Source organism: Leopardus geoffroyi, chromosome D3, assembly GCF_018350155.1.
Source record: "Leopardus geoffroyi isolate Oge1 chromosome D3, O.geoffroyi_Oge1_pat1.0, whole genome shotgun sequence".
Taxonomy (NCBI): domain Eukaryota; kingdom Metazoa; phylum Chordata; class Mammalia; order Carnivora; family Felidae; genus Leopardus; species Leopardus geoffroyi.
The window spans coordinates 44,679,276-44,698,142 of NC_059339.1; the positions used below are offsets into that span (position 1 = coordinate 44,679,276).

Here is an 18,867-nt window from a genome sequence, read left to right on the forward strand (position 1 = left end):
TTCTTTCTTTCTTTCTTTCTTTCTTCTTTTCTTCCTTTCTTCCTTTCCTTCCTTCTCTTTCTTTCTTTCTTCTTTCTTTCTTTCTCTTTCTCTTTCTTTCTCTTTTCTTTCTGTCTCTTTCTTTCTTTCTCTTTCTTCCTTCCTTTCTTTCTCTCTTCCTTTCTCTCTTTCTTTGTTTCTTTCTCTCTCTCTTTCTTCCTTTCTTTCTCTTTTCTTTCTTCCTCTCTTTCTTTCTTCCTTTCCTTCCTTCTCTTTCTTTCTTTCTGTCTGTCTGTCTGTCTTTCTTTCTCTCCTTCTTTCTTAACAACACCTGACTAATCTTGTGTAAGATGTTCTCAATGAAGTGAGCTCACCAACAGATGGTGCTGCTGGGACCCATCCTGGTACAAACAACATCTTCATCCCTTGGCAGGGCTGGCTCCTCCTGGCTTTCCATACCAGGCTTTTCTCATTCCTTCCATTTTCAGGCAATGGAGCTCTTGCAGTGACCTATAAGGGAGGCCATTGTGTGCATTAGGGCAAGTGTTTGCTGGGAATTTGAGTCTCCCACTGTCACCTGGGTGGGTCATGCTTCCTCTGTGGCCCCCACCTGCAAACCCCACTTTCCCCATGTGTGACCTGCACAGGCCATCATGAAGTTCTACAGGCTTCTCCCAAGATCGCCCGCATTAGCTCTGGGTCAGTGGAACTTCCTGAACCTTGGAATTCTGCCCTGCAGTCTGGTGTCAGAAGCTTACCCATCTTATGGTGGTAGGCAGATCTGACACAGGCCTGCTAACCCCTTCACATGGTGAAGAAGGCCTTTAGGGTGAGTGGCCACTGGGCTGGATGTTGCCCCAGGTGTGGTTCCTGTGGAAGTGGTGAGTCACAGCCCTGGTTGCTGGTCTGCTCCTTCATACATCTGCCTCTGGAGGCATCTCACTTCCTCCTGAAATGGAGAGAGAGGAAAGCCCCAGATGCTGGGGCATAAACTGCTTTGGCTCTGCCTAGTTACTTCATCTTCCTCAACTCACATTGCCTTTCACCAACTACCACCATTACCACTGGAATCACCCAGAGAACAGAAGAAGGAAACAGGGGAAAGCATAAGTGTGCCATCACATCAGGTGCTGGATCCGCTCAGGTAAGTTTAGAGATAGTTCAAGGAAACAACAATAGTTCAAAGCTCAAAGTTCAGGGAGCCTGAACCCAGTTCATGGGTTGGGTGGAAGGAGGAGGTGTGGGGTGGGAGAGGCTGGATGTTGGTGTCAGGCAGACGTACACTGGGATTCTGGCTTTCCTGCTAATGAACCCTGTGGCCTTGCCCGTTACTTGAGCTCTCTGAGCCTCAGTTTCCTCATCTGTAAAGGGAGAGGCACAGTGTTTTCCTCACAGATGTGCAGTAAAGATGAGACATGATGGTGAATATAAGGCATCAGGTTCTTCTGTCACTGGCCCTGGCTCCAAGTCAGCCAGCACCTTCCAGAGCTGGGACAAGACTGTCGGGAAAGCTCCAACTACCTGCGGACACGCCAGAGCTTTAGGAGGCCGAAGGGACTTCACAGTATCTGGTAAACTCCCTGCATTCAGCAGGTGCCCAAGGTAACCTGTGAAGGGGAGCCAGGAGCCTGTTCGAAGGGGACCCCAAAGGCAGGGTAGGAGAGTGGAGCGGACCACGCTGGCCCGGGCGAGAGGGAGCCACTTGTGTGACAGTGCCATTTCCACTGATGCCTTTTTACCCTCCTCTGTAAGATGACACTTCAGAATAATTATTCCAGTCTTCCTTCAGACTTCATTTTTCTAGATCTGAGAGTCCTTCTTATCAACCTCGGTGCCTTATTTTGGATGACATTTCTTAAGCTTTTAAATGTCTAGAATGATAGACGTAATGATAGACATTTAAATGATAGAAATAAGGGTGCCTGGGTGGCTCAGTCGGTTAAGTGTCCGACTTCGGCTCAGATCATGATCTCGCAGTCCGTGAGTTCGAGTCCCGCATCGGGCTCTGTGCTGACAGCTTAGAGCCTGGAGCCTGCTTCCGATTCTGTGTCTCCCTCTCTCTCTGACCCTCCCCCGTTCATGCTGTCTCTCTCTGTCTCAAAAATAAATAAACATTAAAAAAAATTTTTTAATAAATAAATAAATGATAGAAATAATGATAGACATAAATGATAGACATATCACGATATGTCTATTTAAATGATAGACATAAATGTGTGTGTAAATTAAAATGATTTTTAGCTAGAAAAATGAAGTCCAGTTGACTGAATAAGGAAAATACCCAAAATTGCATTAGATAACTCATTTGATTTCTTGGGAGCCATATTTGCTCAAGAGCAAAGCATTAGTCATTGCTTAATTTTAATATTTTTCATAAAAGACATTAAAATTGTAAGCCAATGAGCTATAAATCATTAAAATTTTTTAATGTTTATTTATTTTTGAGAGAGAGAGAGAGAGAGAGAGAGAGAGAACAAGCCAGCATGAGTGGGGAAGGGGCAGAGAGAGACGGAGACACAGAATCTGAAGCAGGCTCCAGGCTCTGAGCTGTCAGCACAGAGCCCGGCACAGGGCTCGAACTCATGAACCACAAGATCATGACCTGGGTGGAAGTCTAGACCTTTAAATGACTGAGCCACCCAGGCACCCCAACTATAAATCATGTTTTAAATTAACAACAACAATAACAACAAAACCATTGCAACGCTCTGATTGTATAACAGAGAAGGCAACTTAATAAACATTCAAAATATGGCACAAAAACACTGAAAATAAGATGTGGATTCAAGATGGCAAAATGAAGATGTTTTTGCCCACTTTAGATTTTGGAGAGATACGTTTACGTTAAACATTTCAATGAGCCTGGAGAAAGGACATTTTCTGAAGTTATTATTGAAATTTTATTTAAATACGGGTACCTGGTTGGCTTGGTCGGTTAAACGTCCAACTTAGCTCAGGTCATGATCTCACGGTTCATGAGTTCAAGCCCTGCATCGAGTTCTGTGCTGACAGCTTAGAACCTGGAGCCTGCTTCGGATTCTGTGTCTCCCTCTCTCTCTGCCCCTCCCCTGCTCACACTCTGTCTCTCTGTCTCAAAAATAAACATTAAAAAAATTATTAAATTTTTGTGTAAATATTAGAGATTGATGTATCTCATTTTTGCCATCTACTCTATCTGTTGATTGTTCCAGCATTACTTCTAGTTCACTTGTGGCTCTGTGGAATTTCAAGCAGACATCTGGTTCTTCTGGTGAACATGCACCTGTCCCCAACTCAGGGTGAATTCCAGGGTCCTCACTTGATCTTCCATTGGCAGTTCCCTACTTCTGTGAGCCTGGCTTGCCTGCCCTTTCCATGCTTGCTCTTGTTCTGTTAGGATCCTACCTTTCACTGACTCAGGATACTCACTTGCACCATGGGAGGAGGTAATGCAGTGGCTCAGGCCCAGCCATCAAGAGTATGGCCTTCGTGAAAGATATGTGTCCCCAAATTGAAACCAGGCACTCCCTCTCCTGTCACCCTAAGAACCCTCACATCATAAGGATCAGTGGGGCCTTCATCAAGGGAGGTGGAATGGGTGGGCTTCTTCTGGTTGTGGGGGAGTGACAGGAGCAGTGACGGAGTGAGAACAGTTACCCTCCTCCTATGCCTTCGTGGCCAGCACTTGCCATCAGTACTTGAAAAGTTCCCACCTGGATGAAGACAGCCTTAGCATCTGGACAGCAGAAATCCCCCTCTGAGTTGGAAACTGCTGTCCTCCTGTGCAGAACCCAAGCTCTAAGACAAGGGGAACAACAGGGTTGCCCAGATCCTACAGGATAGGGATAAACCTTCCAGTGCCAGTGTTTTATCCCTCCACGGATAAGTGTGGTTGTTGTGAGTCTTCAATTCATTGTAAATTTTAATATACTTTTGGCTATATTAAAAGTGCATTTTCACAAAAGTAGAGTTTTGGCCTTTTTTTAATATATTTTTTAAAAAGTTATTTGTTTTGAGAGAGAAAGAGCGTATGAGCAGGGGAGGGGTACAGAGAGAGAGAGAGAGAGAGAGAGAAAGAGAGAGAATCTCAAGTAGGCTCTGCAATGGTGGCACAGAGACCAACTTGGGGCTCAAACTCATGAACCGTGAGATCATGAACTGAGCCAAAATCAAGAAGTCAGGCGCTTAATCAACTGAGCCACGCAGGCACCTCTTGGCTTTTTTTGTCTTTAAGTAGGTTCCGTGCCCAACTTGGGGCTTGAACTCACCACCCTGAGATCAAGAGTCTCATGCTCTACTGACTGAGCCAGCCAGGTACCCGTTGGCATATTTTTTAGTAAACAAATATGGCTGGCTCTTCTGTTACACTTCTAAATACATGTCAGGGATTGTATAAATCAAACTGATTTCTTTTCAGGTATATATTTTCAATGGCTCTATTTCCACTGAGGATTGAAAGGCCCTCACACTGGTGTTAACCGATAGTTAGCATTATATGTGTGCAGGCACCTGCTTTATAAATATATTGGGAATTTCCTCGAAAGTCTGAGATGTGAGGCTGCTGTGCAGGGAGCATTTCCTACACTGTGCTATGGCTTGCCTTGGATGGATGGCTGCCACACTTTATCTAGAGTTATCTGGAACATGTGGGCCTCTTTGATTTATGTGAGTGAATGAAAGAAAACCATTAATATATCTAAACGATAAAGATAGCAGGTGTGACAGCTGAACCCCGTAGTGAGGAGACCAGATTCCTGCAGTTGCCTGCCTGCTATGGCCACACCGGAGGTGCCCTGTACCTACGGGTAACTGGCATCCCCCTGGGTCATCAGGCTACAGCACTCTGGGCATCCAGTCTGAGGGTGGGGAATCTGCTTCCACCAAAGAAGCTCCGAAGGGGCATGCGGCTTTGTGTAAGGCTCATTTCCTTAAGAGACAAATGGCCTCCTTGAGGTCTAATGAATTCAGATTTAGCTGGACTTTTGTCATTAAGCTTGAGTGTGTGGGAGAGATATATGTACATATATGTCACTTGGAGTGACCTATATGGTGACTCTTTCTGCATTTGAAGACCTACCCATAAGGCATCCCCGAAAGGGAAAATTGTGGGGTTCAAATGAATAGGATCCTTGTAAAAGACCTACAACTTATACACACAGAATTATCTCATAGTACTCAGCATCCCGGTCTAGGGGATCAGGGACAGGAGGCAAATGTTCCCGTGCTCGTCCACATCTCTCTGGATTTGTGAGACAGCTTTTCTCCCTTTTGGTCTAAAGTTAACTTGCAACAGAGTTCATCTGTATGAACATATTCATGGGAAACAGCGAGGTGGGTGCCTAGTACCCTGTCAGGGACAGCTGCTTCTCTAACATGCTGGCTCCAGGGTCTGGAGTGAGTTCCAGGTAGTGCCTATTTGAATACATTCCAAGCAAAGGGACTGACTTAATGCACTTTCTTCAAAAGCCTTATAGAATGGCGCCTGGGTGGCTCAGTCGGTTGAGTGTCCAACCTTGGTCTTGGCTCAGGTCTTGATCTCAGGGTAATGAGTTCAAGCCCCACATTGGGCTTTATGCTGGGCATGGAGCCTACTAAAAAAAAAAAAAAAAAAAAGCCTTATTGATAGACAGGTGTCTATTTGGGAGGGGGAGACTAGTATTCTCAACACTGGCTGCCTGTTAGAATCATCTGAAGAGCTCAAAATCTCAGGGATTTTATGGTTTCTTTGATGAATTGAAAACAGAAAAAAGATGATTCTAACAGACTATTTCTTTTGGAAACCAACCTCCAACACCTTGCTTACTCTTAATTAATTTACTGGTGTTGACCCAAATAGAAAGGTATCTCACCTCATCCACCTCCCCTATCTGTCACTCACTAAGGAAGAGAAAAGGCTTAGGAAGCAGAACTTGGCACTATGCATGCTGGATGACACACAAGCCGATGTAGGATACTCTGGCGAATCAAGAGCGACCCTTCCCTCACCCAGAGATTCTTCCTGCATGGTCCACGGTACTAGGATTTCTACACCATCTCATGTCCCAATCTGTACACCTGTTTCCAGTCACTTCAGTAGAAAAAAAAGTCAAGAGGAAAACAGCCCCTTTCTCATGCAGGAGGCATCTAAGTAACTCTGTACTTAGCAACAAAGACCAAAAAACCCACCACACCCTGAAGTGTTTCAAAGAAGAGGGTCAAATTCTCCCGGTGATGAAGATTGCATCCTGGCTGAGAAAGAATCTCCAGGGATGGACGGCTGGAGAATCAGAAGAAGTGGGAACTAGGGACTTATTTGTTCTTCTCAATGGCGCATCTTTCAGTGGATTTGGCTTGTGCTTCTGTAGAGCAAGACACAAGAAAAAAGAAGGGGAGGGGAAGTTAAGTCTTGAAAGAACAAGAGACTCGAGCAATTACTTTTTGTTGTTGACATTGCAGGTTGTTTCTTTCACGGTTAGTTCATAAAAGAAAATAGGAAATTAAACCCTTATTCTGCTGCTTTTCTGAGCAGCCTGGGAAGGAAGAGCCCAGATGGAATATATGGGGAAACTCTCAGATGGGTTTGGGTCTCCAGAGTGTGTTTTTCCTCCAAAACATATCTGTCATTGCCCCTCTAAGTAACTGTATATAGTTTGACAGATGTCTCAGTGGCAATGCTGTAAAGGAAAACCAGAGACACAAACTGCCTTAGCTTAATTGCTGCCAGCATTGACGTCACTTAGAGTATAGGGCATTTAGGAGAATCTTAGAGTCACACAGAGGACACTGTCACACCCTGTCATTGAGGGCTGGCTGCGCTAGGTCAGTGACAAGGTTTGATCTCGTCACGGTTACAGAAATGTTGTAAAAGGTAAAACAAATTAAAAACAAAACCACACTTCAGAGTGGACGTTAGTAAGGAATATAAAAGGGTGGCAAAGTCACCATGGTCATGTGACTTCCAGCTTCCGAAGTCTGTGCTGGTGCTTTGTGAGTATTTAGGTAGGAAGGAAGGGTTTGGTCAGGCTGGAGGGGAGACTAGAGGAAAGGGGTGGGGGAGCTGTTCATTGCACTGGGAATGTGAGAGGGGAGCATGGCCAGAACCTGCTAGGCTGAGGCTGGGGAGCCAGGGCAAGATCCAGGTAACTGTGCACGTTGTGTATTCCTGAAACATGAGTACAGTCCTTCAGGGAGGGTGTTCATGCCTTTAACTGTGCCAGACAGGACCCAGGCCCTTTTGGGCTATCCTGTACCCTGAGTCCTTCCCAAATACTTTCCAGGGTCATAAACAAACACTTTCAAAGAGCAGTTCACCTATTTGGGGGACAACGCTGAACTTTGATTTGACCCTTTAAACATGGAAGTTTTAAGAAATGTATTAGTATGATCATAGATGCATGGGGAAGGTAAACTTAAGTCTCCATGCATCATCCAAAGGTGTCTCGTGTTGCCTGTTTTACAGTTGGAAACTCTATAGATTTACATGGTTGGGAAAGATAAAAATGAGATCTTTGAATGTCTTTTGAGTATTTGCGGGGTGGGAAGGGAAAATAGAACTAAACAGAATTAGTATATTTCTTCACAGGTACCTGCAGTTTCCAAAAACACTTCATGTCACATTAAAAAAAAAAAAAGAATTTTCCAGGTTAAGAATATGTTCCCAGAGTTATGAAGTAATGTAGGAAAATAATTGTGTCCCCATAAAACAAATCCATTCAAAAGAAGACATAAAAATACCCTCTAGGAATGGCAAAGGAAGGAAGTTGTGCCTTGTGTCCAAGCACAAATGGGTGAGGTTGACGTTAGTAAAAATCACTCCCAATGGAACAGTGCAGCTCACCACACATCCAAATCGTTTTCATTTCCACTGGTTTCCTCCTCAGTAATCGCATCTTCTAATTCACGTTCAGAAAAGAATACTGAAAGTAGACTTGCATCTATCTTCTTTTAAATTCATGGTCCCAACATGAATATATAAATATATAAAGATAATAGTTTGATCCCGTGTCCTGACAAGTGTTTCAAGTTTGACCAGGAGAGTTCTCACCTACCAGACTGCCACCTGCTTTAAGTCCTTCTGATCCCAAGAAAGACACAGTAACTCACAGGCTTGCTGAAGCGCCCTGTGTCATGTCACATGAGGTAAGTGATGATCCAGCAGGTGCCTGCTCTTTAGACAAGTGGGGAAAGATGAGGAGCACACAACTCCCCATAGACAATTTGCCTTCAAGGCTCTCTCTTCCATCCACAGTATTATCTCCTGAGCACTTCCCAGTGGAATTTTAGGAATCCTCTATTTTAATTCTATTTTCTAATAATAAGAATAGAAACTCCTTCTTCATTTCAATGATAAAATCAAATTTGTTTCCCAGATTTTTTTCCCTTCTGCTTTATCATTATCATTAGTATTTAATGGTTTCATCATTGGACTCTACTATAATTATTCTTTAAAAAGAGTTTTATTATTTTACAATGATAAATAAAAATGTGGGGAAAGAAGCAAAAATAAGAAGGGGAATGTCACAGATTTTTTCACCAATGGAAAAAAAAAACAAATGAAATTTGTTCGTTTGTATTTTGAGATTATTTATGCTGTCTTTTTTCCACATAATGATTTTTTGGAAAACCCAATATAGACATAGCATAGAGAGTGAAAAGGCAAGACATTCTTGGGAAAAGATACTTGCAGTAAAGTGACACAAGCCTCTTACCTAGAATATTAAAAAGTTCCTACAAATTAAAAAGAAAAAGACAATCCAATAGAAAAATGGGCAAAAGACTTGAATGGGCATATTGCTAAAAAAGATATTCAAGGGGCCCCTGGCTGGCTCAGTGGGTGGAGCATGTGACTCTTGATCTTCGGGTTGTGAGTTTGAGCCCCACATTGGGTGTAGAGTTTACTTTTTAAAAAAGATATTCAAATGGCTAATAAACATATGGGAAAGAGTTCAAACTCATTATTCATAAGGGGAATGCAAATTAAAACCACAATAACATACGACTACATACTTCCTGGGATAACAAAGATTAAAATGACTGATAGTATCAAATGTTAGTGGGGAGGTAGAGTAACTGGAACTCTCATACGCTTTTCATGACAGTATAAATTGGCACAACGCTTTGGAAAACTTTAAGTCAGAATTCACTAAAAATGAACACACATATACCCTACAACCAACAATTTCTCTCCTAGGTATATACTCAATAGAAATGTGTACATTTGTGCAACAAAAGTCATGTATAAGAACTAATGCTTATTGAAGCACCATTTGTAACAGCCTAAAACTAGAGAGACAAAATGTCCATCAATAGAATAGATTTAAATGCTACACTTACATAAGGGAACACTACACAGCAATCAGAAAGAATTATTGCTAAAGGTAGCAATGTAGATGAATTTACAAATGTAAATTAAGCAAAAAAGAAAGACATCAAGAAGTACAGCTGACTCTTGAACAACACGGGGGCTGGGGGCCCTGACCCCCCATGCAGTGGAAAATCCACCTATGACTTTGGACTCCCCAAAAACTTAACTACTAATAGCCTACTGTTGACAGTCAATTAGCACATATTTTGTATGTTATATGCATTATACACTGTATTCTTACAATAAACTATAGAAAAGAAAATGTTATGAATAAAATCATAAGGAAAAGAAAATACACTTACAGTACTGTACTGTATTTATTGAAGAAAGTCCATGTAGAAGTGGACCCTCACAGTTCAAGCCCATGTTGCTCAAGGGTCGACTGTACATATTCATGGTCCCACTTATATACCTCAGAATTAGGCAAAACTTATTTACGATGATGAAGTTTGGTTATTTTTTTGTGTTGTGGTGACTGAGGGGACCTGAGGGAGCTTTTGGGGCACTGGAAATGTTTGATTTCTTGTTCTGGTGTGTACATGTCGGTGCTCACTTAGAGAAAACTTATTGAGCAATAAATCCATGGTTTTACACTCTTCTGTGTGTGTAAATGTCACTTCATAAAATGCCATTTAACAAAGAAAAAGACACTGTTTTCAAGGTATTCATAAAGAGTTAATTTTTCCCCCTAAGCTGAGTGGGAAAAAAGCAACATTTCAAAATTACCATTTTCTTTTATATGGTATCTGATTTTGAACATATGAAACAAAATTAAAATTAAACACTATAACTAAAACTATATAGTTTTAAGTCTTGTAAAAATATCATATCTCACTTTTTTTTACTTAACATAAAAAAGAATATTTAGTGTTCCTAGAGATTCATCATAAATATAATCTCTAATGTATATTGTTGGATCAAAATTTGTTAACCCTTTTCCTCCTGTAGGACTGGGTAATTTTAAATTTAGGGATATTATTAAAAATGCTACAATGAATATCTTGGTGCATAATTTCTTTCTAGAGTTCAAATCATTTGCAGATGTGGAATTACTGGGTTGGAGAGCACAGAGATTTTTAACTCTTAATGTATATTATCAAATTGCTTTTTTAAAGGGCTGCTCCAATACACGCTCCAGCGAGATATGATTGTGCTTACTTGATTTAAATTTCACTGATGCTATTTTTTTTGTTTCTTTAATCTTTGATAATTTGATTTGTAAAAATGCATCTCATTGAAAAGATCAAAACTTATCCTGAAAATGCTGCATGTGCTGAAAATTTCTCTTTTGCATTATCTGCATAATAGATTTACCAGCCACGTAAGACTGTCGTTAATGCAAATAATGTTGTCCAGCATTAAAAATGCTTATGTTGACAAGACATTTGAAGAATCATTTCAAACTTTGCTGCCAGTGGTGTCTTAGAAATAAAAAGTATTAGTATTTCAGTATGCATTCTAAAAGATAAGAACTCTTAAAAAAACATAGGCACAATAACATAATCATACCTAAAAATATAATTCTTTAATTTCATTAATTATCCAGTCAACATTCACATTTTCTCATTGTCATAAATGTATATGAGTGGTTTTTTTCCTTAAATTCAGATCTAAATAAGTCCATAATTGTGATCAATTGATACATCTCAAATGTCTCTTAATTTATGTTTTTTTGTTTAATTTCTTTTCCACTGTACATTTATTGTTGTGGATCATGTTGAGGACAGTGGTTGTTAGTCCTATACGGTTCCTATAGCCTGGATGTACTGATTATATTCCTGTGGTATTTTTAGAACATGTTCAATATCCTCTATTTTTCCTACAAATTGATAGTCAGTACCTGAGACTTGATAAGATGCAGATTTTTTTTTAAAAAATCAAGGTTACTTCATAGGTAGTATGTATACTTCCCTTAGGAGGTACATAATGTCTGGTTGTCTCTTTTTATGCTGTTTGTAGCCATTGATGGTCATTGCCTGGACAATGAATTCATTAGGACTTGCAAAAATTGTGATGAATTCTATTAATAAAGGGAATCTCTTAATAAAGGGAATCTTCTCCCTCACCTATTTAGTTCCCCCGAGATACTGTTTATATAGGAAAAAGGCACATTAAATGCTTTGTCTACTAGTTTTCAAACTAATGACTTTGTTCCCTGCTATTTTCTACAGGCGAACAACCAGTTTCTTTATTAGTATCATGATTTCAAAGACTTAAACACATTTGCTGTGTTTCATTCCAATGCATTTACCCTTTTTGATGCACAAATGGGCACATCTTTGTCCGGTAGGAGTCCCTCCAGATGGGCTCTCATGTCTTTTTGACACGACCCTAATATTCCTCCATAGTTTTTTTTTTTCTTTCTGATATGACAGGATGTTCCAGGCTCTTTAGAAAATGTTTTAGGGGCTCCTGGCTAGATCACTGGTGGAGCATGAGACCCTTGATCTTGGGGTTGTAAATTCAAGTTCCATGTTGTGTGTAGAGGTCATTAAAAATACAATCTTTAAAAGTTGAATTTATCCTTAAAGGATGAATATTTTCAGCCATTGAAAACACTCAGAAAAGGAGCCTTTGAATCTGAATACAATTCTCAAACTGGAATCCTCCCAAAATATTCTGAGCAATGGCAGCTTCCTTCAGGAGATGGAAAAGTTGTCTACTTGTATGATACAACTGTCATCAATTTGTAAGTTTTTTGTCTTTTTTATAAAAGCCATTTACATTCTTTCCTAGTTAGTCATAGATGGTTTACATGTCTGCCTCCGTTGCTAGTCTGTATTGTGAGAACAAAACCTTACCTTATTCATCTTTGCATCCCTAGCACAGCACTTATCACTTAGTATTTAGGGAACACATTTCTTTTTTCATTTTTGACTTTAGAATTAATATAAATTTAAAAGAGCTATATAATATGGGGAAGTACAGTAAGGGAAGCAAACCCCTACATTTCCAGAACCACGCATATTCACTGTTAGCATGTCACATGTCCATCTGGGTGACTGGCTATGCACGAGAAAATAAAGCTTACACTTTGCCTTAATACAGCTTGTGATTTCTATAATAATATTTACATGCACATTTAAAAATCTATACAATTATGTTTAGCCTTAACATATTTTTATATTTATTACCAGTTTTTTGCCCCCCAGATGACTGGCAAAATATCTAACACAAACATAATTAAGGCCATTTTGTAAGTTGGGAGCTAAGGAATAGAACAGTCTAATGGTTCAACCGAGGACACAGAGGAAAGGTCAGAGTCACCGGGGGAGCGCAGGTGACTTTGTTCTCAACTCCATTACTGGCGCCTCCCAGAGACTTTGGGGAAGAACTATTGGGATCACTCCAGCCCTTGCTGGCAGCATTGACAGAACTGGGTGTTCTGGGGGCGATATTACTGGCCTCGCCCCTTTAGGACAGTATTACCATGTCGAGAAAAGGAACAGAATGTGGGTCTTTTCAAGGGAACAGAAATGCCACCCTTTCAGGAGGATAAATTTTGCCTACTTTTCAACACTATTTCAGAACGCAAGTTACTCATTCCACTTCAAATGAAATTACTTAGGAAAAAACACTTTCACATAAGGTATAAAGGGCAGTTTTTGGAAACAGAGACCAGTTCCAAATGCTGGGTCTACCACTTATTAGCTTCTCGACATGTCAGTTTTCTCATGTGTGGAATGGAGATAACATTCACCAGAAAATATCTGTGTTAGGATTCACTATCTGGAGGAAGGAACTGCATGAGGAAGGGCTTGTGGGTGCTGGGGGGCCAGGTTGCTGGGACAAGGTCACCGTTTGACATTAAATGAAAGAGAAGAAGGATTTGAGTCCTGAAGATTTCTGAAATGGGAGCCAAGATATGCTGTGAATTTTCACTTTCTCAAGAGGCGAATGATTCAACTGCTCCCAGTCTCCAAAGTCGGGGGGGTATGGTGGCCGGATGGCCAGGTCAAAGATGTAGCTGCAGTGGGGTGAAGGTCTGGACTCACTCAGATCAGTAGGTGCAGTCTGGTAGCAGAGGGGTCTGAACCTGGGAAAGTGATCCCTGTGGTGGAGATCTGTGGTGCCCTGTGGAACCAGGTGAGGTCCTGATGTCCTTGGAGGCCACTTCCCAGGGGAGGGGCTGCACCTGGGAGCAATTGTAGCGCACCATTGCTCCTAGGGGCGGGGCGGGTGCAGCTCTGCAGCTCAGATTTTTGCTCCACTTACAATGTCCTTATTCAAGCTTTCCTTGGGCAGACCCGAGGCTCCAGGGGGACCCCCTCCCCTGACGGAAGTTGGGATATTTTACTCCGGTAGTCCTGTCCCCACCTGGTGGCTCCAGCCCATCCCTCCCGCCCCGTCTGGTGCTCAGTCAGGCAGACAGAACCACCTTTACATTCAAAGGGCTTTTAGATCCTGGTAGGGCTGCTGCTGTGCTTTGGGAAGGACCAAATTCATCAGACTTAATATCCTAGGTACTGTGAGTCAGAAATTTAGTGACCTTTTTCAGTTCATCTTTTTCCTTCAACCTTTTTTCCTGGAAACATTCAAGGCTACATAAAAGTTGAAAGGATAGTGCACCGAACACTGTGATATCTCCCACCTCTTCCGCAGATTCCGAGCAGAGGGAAGCCCAGGTGCCCGCACCAGACGCATCTACAATGTACAGCTGGCTCTGGGAGATATTGAAGCTGACCACACCAGAGCTGTACGCTAAAATTGCTTTTTGAAATCAGTGAGGCGATTGCCTATGCCCATTCGGGAAAGAAAAACAAAGTGGCTGCAGGGCTGCTGGCTGTCAGGGATCCCACTTGAAGAGTCTATTGGTGAGTCAAGGGCACTGAATTTGCCAGACTGGCTTTGCTGCTGTGTCAGCCTGGGTATTGGTAATGCAGATGTTGGGGGCCCCTGGCCTTGGTGAGTTCTTGGGGCCTCTGCCCTCTAGCAATTACTTGCTTCCCATTTCCTGGAATCTGCCAGAAGTGAGCCTTATAGTATAATTACCCTAAATTGTAACAGCGAAGTTTTGAATGAAAGGGAATGAACCCTCTTCACTTGCTTGAAAAGAAGTGAAGAAAAGACATTCAGAATGTCAGGAAGACTTTTAAAAAGACGCAGGACTCGTTTCTCCTTCAACGGAGAACACCACCTCCTAGTTTTTCCATATGGCTCTGAAGCGATTGCAGGTACAGGGTAGCCATATCTGCAATTTCTCATCTCTGGGGAAGATTTAATTGCCTCTGTCATATAGCAATTAAGAGGACTAAGTCCTCCCATGTATACCCACATTCGCTTGAACTTTTTCATTCAACACTTAAGAAAACAACTCATCAGAACTGTGAGCTGTGACCTCTATCACCTCGCCATGGATATCCAAATTGCATCATGTTATTGTGGAAAGGCCTGGCCTCGCTTGGCCTTAATCTATACTACAGCCTTTTGCTTAGTGTCTTTCAGATAGGATGGTGTGGTGATCTCACTTTACGGGGGACTGTGGTAGACAGTGGGGCAGGGGTTGCTGGAAGACTCCCTCCTCTTTCTGCTTCTTGGAGGTCATAAAGAAATTCAGCTGCACTGGACTCATTAGATATGACCTCTTCTGAAATTTGGGTCTGCTACCCAAGCTGGGCGTCTCACTTTGGCCCTCAGGCTGTATTACAGGGTCTTGCCGGGCACAGCTGCAGATTTACCATCACATGGTAGCTCCATACCCACAGAGAAAGACTGCAAGGCATAGAATCTCTGTTTTCTGAGAGCATGGAAGTTCTCTCCTATACTGGATGGTTCCAGGCTGGCAGAGGGGAGCAAGGAGGGATAAAGTCTTAACTACCTAAAGACATGCTAACAGAGAGAAACACAGCATTGTTCCCTTGTCTTTTAACCCTCACCCCAAACACTGCAATACCCTGAGAAAATCAGAGTTGCCTTTTATATAAGAAACAAGGAAAAAGCTCCAATCATTTTTATTATTGTTTGCATACCTTCAAATCTAATGGTATATTCAGACTGCACTAGTAGGTGCAAAGAACTACACAACTGACATTTTTAGGATCTGTTCTTTTCATTTGATTTTAATTTTTTTCTAGCTTTATTGAGATGTACCTGACATATAACATTATATAAATTTAAGGTGTACAACATGATGATTTGACATATGTATATATTGCAAAGTGATTACCACAATAAGGTTAGCTAAGGCCATCACCTCAAATAACTACTGTTTGTGTGTGTGTGTGTGTGTGGTGACAACATTTAAGATACTCCCTTAACAACTTTCAAGTATAGAACACAGTATTGTTAACTACAGTCCCCATGAGGTACATTCGATCCCCTGAACTTACTCATCTGAATGAGGGTCTGTTCCATAGAAAATTCAGGCATGATCACTCTCTCCAAACAACTTAAAGTCTTACTAACACAAGGCACAAAGAAGTTGGAAATGATGCAGTTGGTGCTGAAGAAGTCAGAGGAGTTGCAAAGGTGATGTCAGAAACAGCCAGAGAAAGCTTCATGGACAAGGGGCAATGAACTCACGGGCTTAAACTCAGCACCTGTTATAATACATAAAACATGTGAAAGGGGGTCTGGAAGATACACACCAGAGTGATGAATTCTGGGAAAGAGATTGGGGTTGCATATGGCGGCTATTAAATGGGACCGTTGATTTTTATTGCACCCATGTATCATTTGTATAATCGGTGGTGTGCTGGTAAATGTTTCAGAAGCAGCTCTCTCTCTCTCTCCCTTTCTCTCTCTCAAAAAAGTTCTTATTGTAGTGTTTTCCATGGTATAAATACTTCCATAATGGCTAATTTCAATAACCAACGTAAGAATAATTAGCTCACAGATTCTTGGAAATTTAATAATCAAGTTCTTATATGCCAGGCTCTGGGTCAAGTGCTGGTGGAGATGGAAAAAAAATATTGATGCAATCTTTGTCTGCCAGGCAACAGAGATATAGTGGGAGAGCTCAAAGAGGAGCTAGAGGAAGGATGATTAACCTTGGCTAAGTACAGAGAAGCAGGCAGACCAGAGAAAGGTCTCTGAATCAGCTTTGAAAGATGGCATAATAGCTAGGTAATTAGAGAATGGGAAAAGACCCCAAAGCATGGACGTATATGATACATTCAGAGAACTGCAAGTTTCTCTTTTGTACAAGATTATTGGCACAAAAAGTAGGATGAGGCCTGGGGCCATATTGTCAAAGACAATAAATTTCACTGTGTAGTAACGAGAGCCACGGACAGTTTTTGAGAAGCATCCGGCAATAATTCTGATGGCAGCGTGGAGACTAACCTGTAAAAGAGATCACTGCGATGTTTCAAACAGAATATAACGAGAGCTTCAATTAAGGCAATGCAGTAGGCATAGAAATGGGGCAGATCCAGACAGGATATTGGGATTGGCTAAAGTGAGTGAGGGAGATTGGCTGCTTTTGAAGATAATACCCAGGATTTTGAAAAGTGATCACTCTGCCCCCTGTGGAAATGAGTGACTTGGGAGCCCAGTCCATCATTTCCTTTGTATCTTACTGCCATTTATGAGTTTGAAAGCAAGAAGGTCTGAGACATGAGTGGCAGGTCATGAAGATGGTTTTGTTTTACTATATTTGGATTTATCTTAATTCTAGATAGTTATGTTATAAAAATTATGGACTTCTGATTTGGGATGGAGGGCATCTCACAAAATTGGGAAATAATAACGGGCCCAGGTGTTTACTGGATAAATAATAATTTACCGATGGAGCTTGAAAAGAGAATAAATAAGGGAAGGGAGGAAAGCACCCAGGTGAACCTGTGAATCCCGTTACTTTGAAGAGTAATAGGCATAGTACGGAAAGAATAAGGGAGCGGGAGGTGTTTCGTGATTCACATGAGAAAAGAGTTGGGAAGGAGGCCAGAAACAATAGTTGGTGCCTTAGATGTCTGTGTACAAACACACAAGGCATAGGTAACAAGCAAAGTAACTGTTATAACATCAGGTGTAAACATAAAGTTCTCATTGAAACCTTGTGGATGAGACTTAAGACTTACACATAGTGAGGAAATCAAACCTGTGCCCTCTTCAAAGGAAGCATGTCTATGAAGTGGGGAAGGCGATTCATGTGTGTTATAGGGGAACTAAGTAGAAGCCCAGTAAAGAGCATAAAGATGAATATTTAGGAGGAGAGAATCAGAACATTACTATATACCATTTGGCCAGAAGGTAATGAGGAACAATTAAATTTCACATTTGTCTTTTTTTTTTTTAAATGTTTATTTTTGTGAGAGAGAGAGAGCGCCAGTGGGGGAGGGGCAGAGAGAGAGGGAGACACAGAATCTGAAGCAGGCCCCAGGCCCCGAGCTGTCAGCACAGAGCCGGACACGGGGCTCGAACCCACAAACTGTGAGAACATGACCTGAGCCAAAGTCACTTCACCAACTGAGCCATCCAGGTGCCCCATCATTTGTCTTTTTTTTAAAAATTTTATACATGTTTGATTTATTTTTGTTAATGTTTATTTATTTTGAGGGGGGGTGCAGGGGAGGGGCAGAGAGAGCAGGAGAGACAAAGATTCCCAAGCAGGCTTCATGCTCTTAGTGCAGAGTCCAATGTGGGACTCAATCCCATGAACTGTGAGATCACGACCTGAGCCAAAATCAAGAGTTGGATGGTTAACCAACTGAGCCATGCAGGCACCCCTAAATTGCACATTTGTATAAAATATCTCAACAAAATTCTTCCACAATTTTTAATGAAAAATCTGACCCTGATCTCATGAACATAAGATTTTCATATCCATTTTTATGCTTGAAACAGCCACATGTGGTTCCTGACAAAAACTTTTTTTTAAATGACCTCTTAAAATGCTCAGTAATCTCTATCAAGAAAAAATAATTGTCGTACAAATGGGTGACAAAAAAATTAAAATGTTTTTATAATTATTTAAAAATGTACAATAGTACTATCCATAACTATTTAAATATGCACAATAGGACTATAGAGAATCAAACAGTACTTCCTTTTTTTTCCATTGACAAATGTAATAATGAAACTTGTATGATAAGCAAAATAGATTCTTTATGATGGGCAGATACACTCGACTCACCCATGGGGATAGCCCTCTAGCCAGGTTAATAACCCCCTGTAGCCAAAGGATCATGAGTCTGTTCAAAGGGATCTGATAAAAAATTCAACAGTGGAAGTCTCTAGAAAGTGTCAGGTCAGAGGCATGTTGATGCTTTCAGGTGATCTAATCGCATGTGAAGCCATACTCTATCAGTAGCTCTGGATGTGAGTGTTATAGGTCGAATCGTGTCTCCCCTGCCACAAATTCCAGTGTGGAAGTCCTAACCCCAGTACCTCAGAATGTGACCTTATTTGGAAATAACGTCTTTGCAGATATAATCAAGTTAAGATAAGGGTGGGCCCTAATCCAGTGACTAGTCCTTTTAAGAAGAGGGAAGCTTGGACATAGAGACACATAAAGAAGGGACAATGTGAAGAGACATGAAAAAAAGATCCAAGGGGAAAGGCCTGGAACAGAGACTTCCCTGTCAGCCCTCAGGAGGAACCAATCTTGCTGACATCTTAATTTT

The 18,867-nt window shown here is 41.4% G+C and overlaps 1 long non-coding RNA gene across 1 annotated transcript in view; it reads right to left on the minus strand.

Annotated features, from left to right (window-relative positions):
* Window positions 1–204: 204 nt before the first annotated feature.
* LOC123588578 overlaps window positions 205–18,867 on the minus strand; it is a 38,516-nt gene continuing 19,853 nt past the window's right edge. Inside the window, exons 2-4 of the long non-coding RNA XR_006707912.1 lie at window positions 5,808–6,296; window positions 738–928; window positions 205–489 (exon numbers count right to left, since the gene is read on the minus strand). This is a non-coding gene — a long non-coding RNA (uncharacterized LOC123588578). The remainder of the gene's footprint in view (window positions 490–737; window positions 929–5,807; window positions 6,297–18,867) is intronic.